The 5347-nt window shown below is 32.1% G+C and overlaps 1 long non-coding RNA gene across 1 annotated transcript; it reads left to right on the plus strand.

Moving 5' to 3' along the window:
• The first annotated feature begins 739 nt into the window (after positions 1-739).
• LOC122305668 lies at positions 740-5012 on the plus strand. The gene is made up of 5 exons (XR_006241197.1): positions 740-931; positions 1077-2587; positions 2679-2722; positions 4640-4732; positions 4815-5012. It is a non-coding gene; the product is annotated as an uncharacterized LOC122305668 (long non-coding RNA).
• Positions 5013-5347: the final 335 nt, after the last annotated feature.

Below are 5347 nucleotides of genomic sequence, written 5' to 3' on the forward strand. Positions count from 1 at the left end.
TATAGGTATACTAATGGTGGATGCATCTGACTTAAATAAACAATTCATTGAAACAGGGTTTTAAAGTAAAGATTTCCTATATTCAAAGAGAAAAAAATAGATTAAGATCTTTAGAGAATACCACCGGGATGACCCTTAAATCTCTCCAGCATACATGAGCTGACCAACTAATTTTCATAACTTACCAACACAAGACTCTTAATATATTTCATTTTCTTTTATATAGGTTATCGTTGTTAAAAATTTGTATCAGTGAAATTTTTATTTTTGATTTTTATAAAGCAAGAATATTCATATGGTTTCTTATACTTTTCATTTCTGTTCTTAAGAAGTCACAATGATCTTTCTATTCTTCTATTGCTGCTTGTCTATTTTGAAATACATGATGAATTATTATTATACTTATAGTGTTGGATTTTGTAATCTTTATGATTTAAATTGTCTAAAATATCATTCAAGACTTGAATTATATCATTTAATGAATAATTTAAATGAACTTAAAAGAAAACAATAATTAATGAAACAAGATTATGATTTAAATTATATAATATGTATATTATATATATATATTTATAAGTATAGATTAATATATTATATTGACTATGTTATATATAAATAATATCAGCACTTCTATGTTTGAACCGGTATACTACCATTCAAATAATATCAGCACTTCTATGTTTGAAATAATATCAGCACAGGGTTCTGCTACGTACAAGCCATCTGCACACTCGTTTGTGTACCGATGCTTACGTGGATAATATTTTCAGATGCTTAATTTAAAATAAAAATAAAAGAAATAGAGAAAACATGAAGGAGAGAAGAGAAAAGAGTCAGGAGCGAACGTCGGCTTCAAGCTTCATTTTCTCGTCCTAACAAATCCTAAATCGTAGGTTTTCATCTCCATCTTCTCCATTTGCTGCAGATTTCAGTGAGCTTCATTTTTTTTTCGCTTCATTTTTTTTCTATTTGTTCCAAGTTTTTATCTTGGGCAGCTCCTTCGTCCCTTTGTTTATTTATGTTTTTTTGGTATGAAGATGATGATGTCTATTTATGTTTTCCTGGGCTGCTGCCAGCCATTTTAGATCGGCAAGATAGAAGGTGATGGTTTTTGCTTGTGTGGGCCTTGTCATTGCGACTGAAGGTGGTGGCGATGCTCAGAGAGAGGGAGAGAGAGAAGAAAACGGAAGGGTGGTGCGACGTTGAGGAGGAACTCACCGTGCGATGGGACTGGGTGATGGCAGAAGTGGTGGTCGTGCTCGACGTGGGGAGCAGCGGGGAAAAAATAGATATGTTGCTCTGTTTTGGATAGCAAAAACAGAGAAAAATTTAAGATTGAGCACGACCCAAATCTTCCTCTTCTTTTTCATCTTTTCCTTTCTTCATGACCCAAATGAATTATTGTTCAGAAGCCTCAAGACCCATGGCAATTTCCATTGGCTGAGAATCGGTTAAGTTGGCCAAACTTCCAAAGCATATATATACAACTGAATCGTTGTTTTTTGTATTAAACCACTTCAAGCATTCTTGTTTATCGATGGAGGATTCTTTTCCCCTCTGATCTCTGTCTTCAGCCTCCTTGTTGCATAGTGAAATTGGACCTATATGCCATGCCTTCCTTCCCAAGACCTTTATGTAATGATTTGCATAAGCTGGTTTGAGCTCATAGAAGCTGTTTAAAACAACCCCACAGTTCCTCATCTCTGCTTCTTTGGTTTCTTTCAAAAACTTTTTATGAGGTTTATGATGATGAAAGGTTTAGAATTAGATAAAACTTTTTTATGAGGTTCATACACTTGTAGACTCACCATTGTAGACAGAGAGAAAAAACTAGTTCCATGAAAAGCAAGCATTGGGATGCCAAATTTATCAGCAACATCAGTTGCCCATGGCAAGAACATGTCGGCAACAATGCAATGAGGTCGGTTATCTTGTAGTAGCTGCTCGAGGGGTTGTCGGAGCATTCTCATGGCTGTCATGAAACTAGCAGAGTTTTCATCGGAAATTTGGGGGAAGCGAGTTTTTCCCTTCCCGCTCCAGAAGCAGTTGTTTGATGAAGACAAAAACGTCTTCCCGCTCCTGTTGCACGAAATCACTTTCTCCAAGCTTTGAAACGCGCCATTTCATTTGAAATGTCAGCATCGGTGCACTTTCTGGTCCGTAAATGGCTTGCAAAAAGAGTTTTCCACCATTAAAACACTAACTATTGAGGTGAGATCACGTAAGTGGGAAAACTTTCCCCCCTTTGCCTACATTTAAGAGAATATGCTGGGAATATTGGAATATGTTGAGAAATATTCCCTTATTAGCATTCAAATAGATAAGTACTTAGGCGCCAATTTGAAAATTTTTCATTCAAACTGATATTTTACCCGTTCGAATGGGAAGTTTCAGAATTTAAAACCCTTCTCTTCCATTCTTTCACTCACAACACTCAAATTAATTTCAAAACAGAGCAATTGAGGGCAGAGAAGATACTGGGCAGTGTGCACCTGGAGAGAGAAGTGTGTTAGAGAGAGAGAGAGAGAGAGAGAGAGAGAGAGAGAGAGAGAGAGTTTGTGGGTGAACTTTGAAGGAAAAAGTAGAGGTTTGTATTTTGTATTTTTTGTATTTATTTATGTATTTCAAATTAATGTAAAAATATATGCATTTTGGTTTATGATTTCTCTCATATGTAGGTATTGGTTATTTGGAGAGATTTGTTGGACTGCACAAATTTGAGGTTAGATTTGTTAAACATTTGAGGAATAATTTTATGTTTAGTTGTGAAAAAAAATGGAATAATGTTGGGTGATTTGTGTGATTTGTTTTGGGTATTTGTTAAAATATGTTGGTATGTATATTAGTGTATTTGCATAAAATTCGAAACTTGATTTATTTGTTAGTGTATGTATGCATGTGTATTTGTTAGTGTATCATGTTATTTGTTAGTATATGTTATTTGTTAGTGTATTTTGAACTCAAATAATTTCAATTATTTCCATAAAATACCCAAATTAAAATAATTTCATTAATTTGCCCTAACTAAAATATAAACCATAAATCTCATAAGATATTAGTTTTGAACCATAATAATTTCAATTATTTCCATAAAATACCCAAATTAAAATAATATCATTAATTTTTCCTAATTAAAATATAAACCATAAACCTCATAAGATATTAGTTTTGAAACCTAATAATTTCAGTTATTTCCATAAAATACTCAAATTAGAATAATATCATTAATTTGCCCTAATTAAAATATAAACTATAAACCTAATATGATATTAATTTTCAACTCAAATAATTTCAATTATTTCCACAAAATACCCAAATTAAAATAATATCATTAATTTGCTCTAATTACAATATAAACCATAAACCTAATAAGATATTAATTTTGAACCCAAATAATTTCAATTATTTCCACAAAATACCCAAATTAAAATAATATCATTAATTTGTCCTAATTAAAATATAAACCATAAACCTAATATGATATTAATTTTCAACTCAAATAATTTCAATTATTTCCATAAAATATCCAAATTAAAATAATATCATTAATTTGCCCTAATTAAAATTATTTTCATTAATTTGACACCCGAGGTTTTATAAAATGTCCATATAAGAAATGTAAAAACCTTAGTTCTTATAACTTGGTAGTAGTGGAGGAGCATTTATATATCAATAGAATCAATCCTAAATACTCACCGTGGGTCTTACATGGAGGACCTTTTCTTAAAGGAGTCAGATTTTGGACTCAGTCCAATCAAACTATGGAAGGTAACGACAACGACATAGATGACATAAATGTGGATGTATCTGATGATATGCCTCCCAAGCGCAAATCAACTATTGTACCATCTCCATCCATTACTGACTCCCTAATTGGTTCGCCTGCCATGTCTGGTGGGCCAACATCATTAGACCCAAAACAAAGTATGTTACATAGAAACTTGATTTTATGTGATTTAAGTAATAGTGTTTTAAAAATAAAATAATTGTTTTGATATTTTGTGCTTTAATTACTATATAGCTATTGTAAACCATCGCCGAGGTTGAGGTACTATTAAGGGTGTTTGCATAAAGAAAATAAGAAAAATAGGAAAAATTAAATTAGATATTCCTGATGGTCACACCGGTGGCTCTAGAAATTCGACAGCTTAGCTTGCTTTTTATATTGGTACCCTTACTCGCACATATGCACCGATGGTTACATCATTCTGGGCTAAAGTTTCCCAAGATGTGAAAGATCATATCAAAAACTGTTGCCTGGTAATAAGTCACTTAGAAAATAATTTAGTATAACATGTTAATTTATAATTAGTTTGTATTTGGACTAATCGTTTATAATTTTTTTAAGGATAAGTTTGAACTTAATTTTGGCCACCAAGAGGATCAACTAACGGTTGATGAGCTAATGTCCAATGCATTTTAGAGGTATAAGGGTAGATGCCATGCACACTATCAGAAGTTTAGTAGTGCAGTAGAGATGTGTAAAATCCATTCTAATAGATACCACCAAATGAATGAGAGAAGTTTGTGATATGTTTGAAGATCCATCATATCAAGTAATTTCACTGCAACCTTTCTTTATGGTATATGATAGATGCGTTAAACTAATATAGTAATAATGTTGTTTCTTTTTTTGTAGCAATGAAGTACTGTCAACAAAGCAAATAGAGCAAATTTAACGATATACTATCATGCTGGTTCTCAATTTTTTCATTTACTATCAAAAAAATTGGTAAGGTTATACTAATCCCCCGTTAAATATTAACATATTAAAATTTGTGATTGAAATTATAATATAGATTTTCCTTTTGCAGGAAGAAGAAAGTCCTGCTGACTATAATCTGATCAAATAGTATGCTAAATCACATAAAAATCATGATAGTGTTTGGACCAATCACGAAGCATGAGCAAATTATATAAGTTTCAGTTTTTTATTTGTATTGTCTAATAATATTTTTATTATTTATAACTATCTTTAATGATTTTTTTATAAGACAAGATGGTATCACTCATGGAAACTGTTGCGGCTCCATCTTATGAATCATCTATGAACGATGTTCAGATTTTTTCTCAAGTTCTTGGACCACGTTCTGGATATTTTAGGGGTTTATGATGTTGTGTGAAACCTTCCTCAACATTATCATCATTTTCTCAAGTTAGATTGAATAACAACTCTCGAGAATTAGAGGAAGTAAGGTTGGAGATCAAACATTTGAGATCCAAGTAAAGAGAGTTGTAGACTCAATTAGATCGGGTAGCGGATATAGAGGTAAGATTAGAAAACATGCAGAAGAAGCTGGAGATTCTATCTCAATAAATGCTCGAACAGTGGCAATTAATGATATTC

The sequence above is a fragment of the Carya illinoinensis genome, chromosome 3 (assembly GCF_018687715.1).
Source record: "Carya illinoinensis cultivar Pawnee chromosome 3, C.illinoinensisPawnee_v1, whole genome shotgun sequence".
Lineage (NCBI taxonomy): Eukaryota > Viridiplantae > Streptophyta > Magnoliopsida > Fagales > Juglandaceae > Carya > Carya illinoinensis.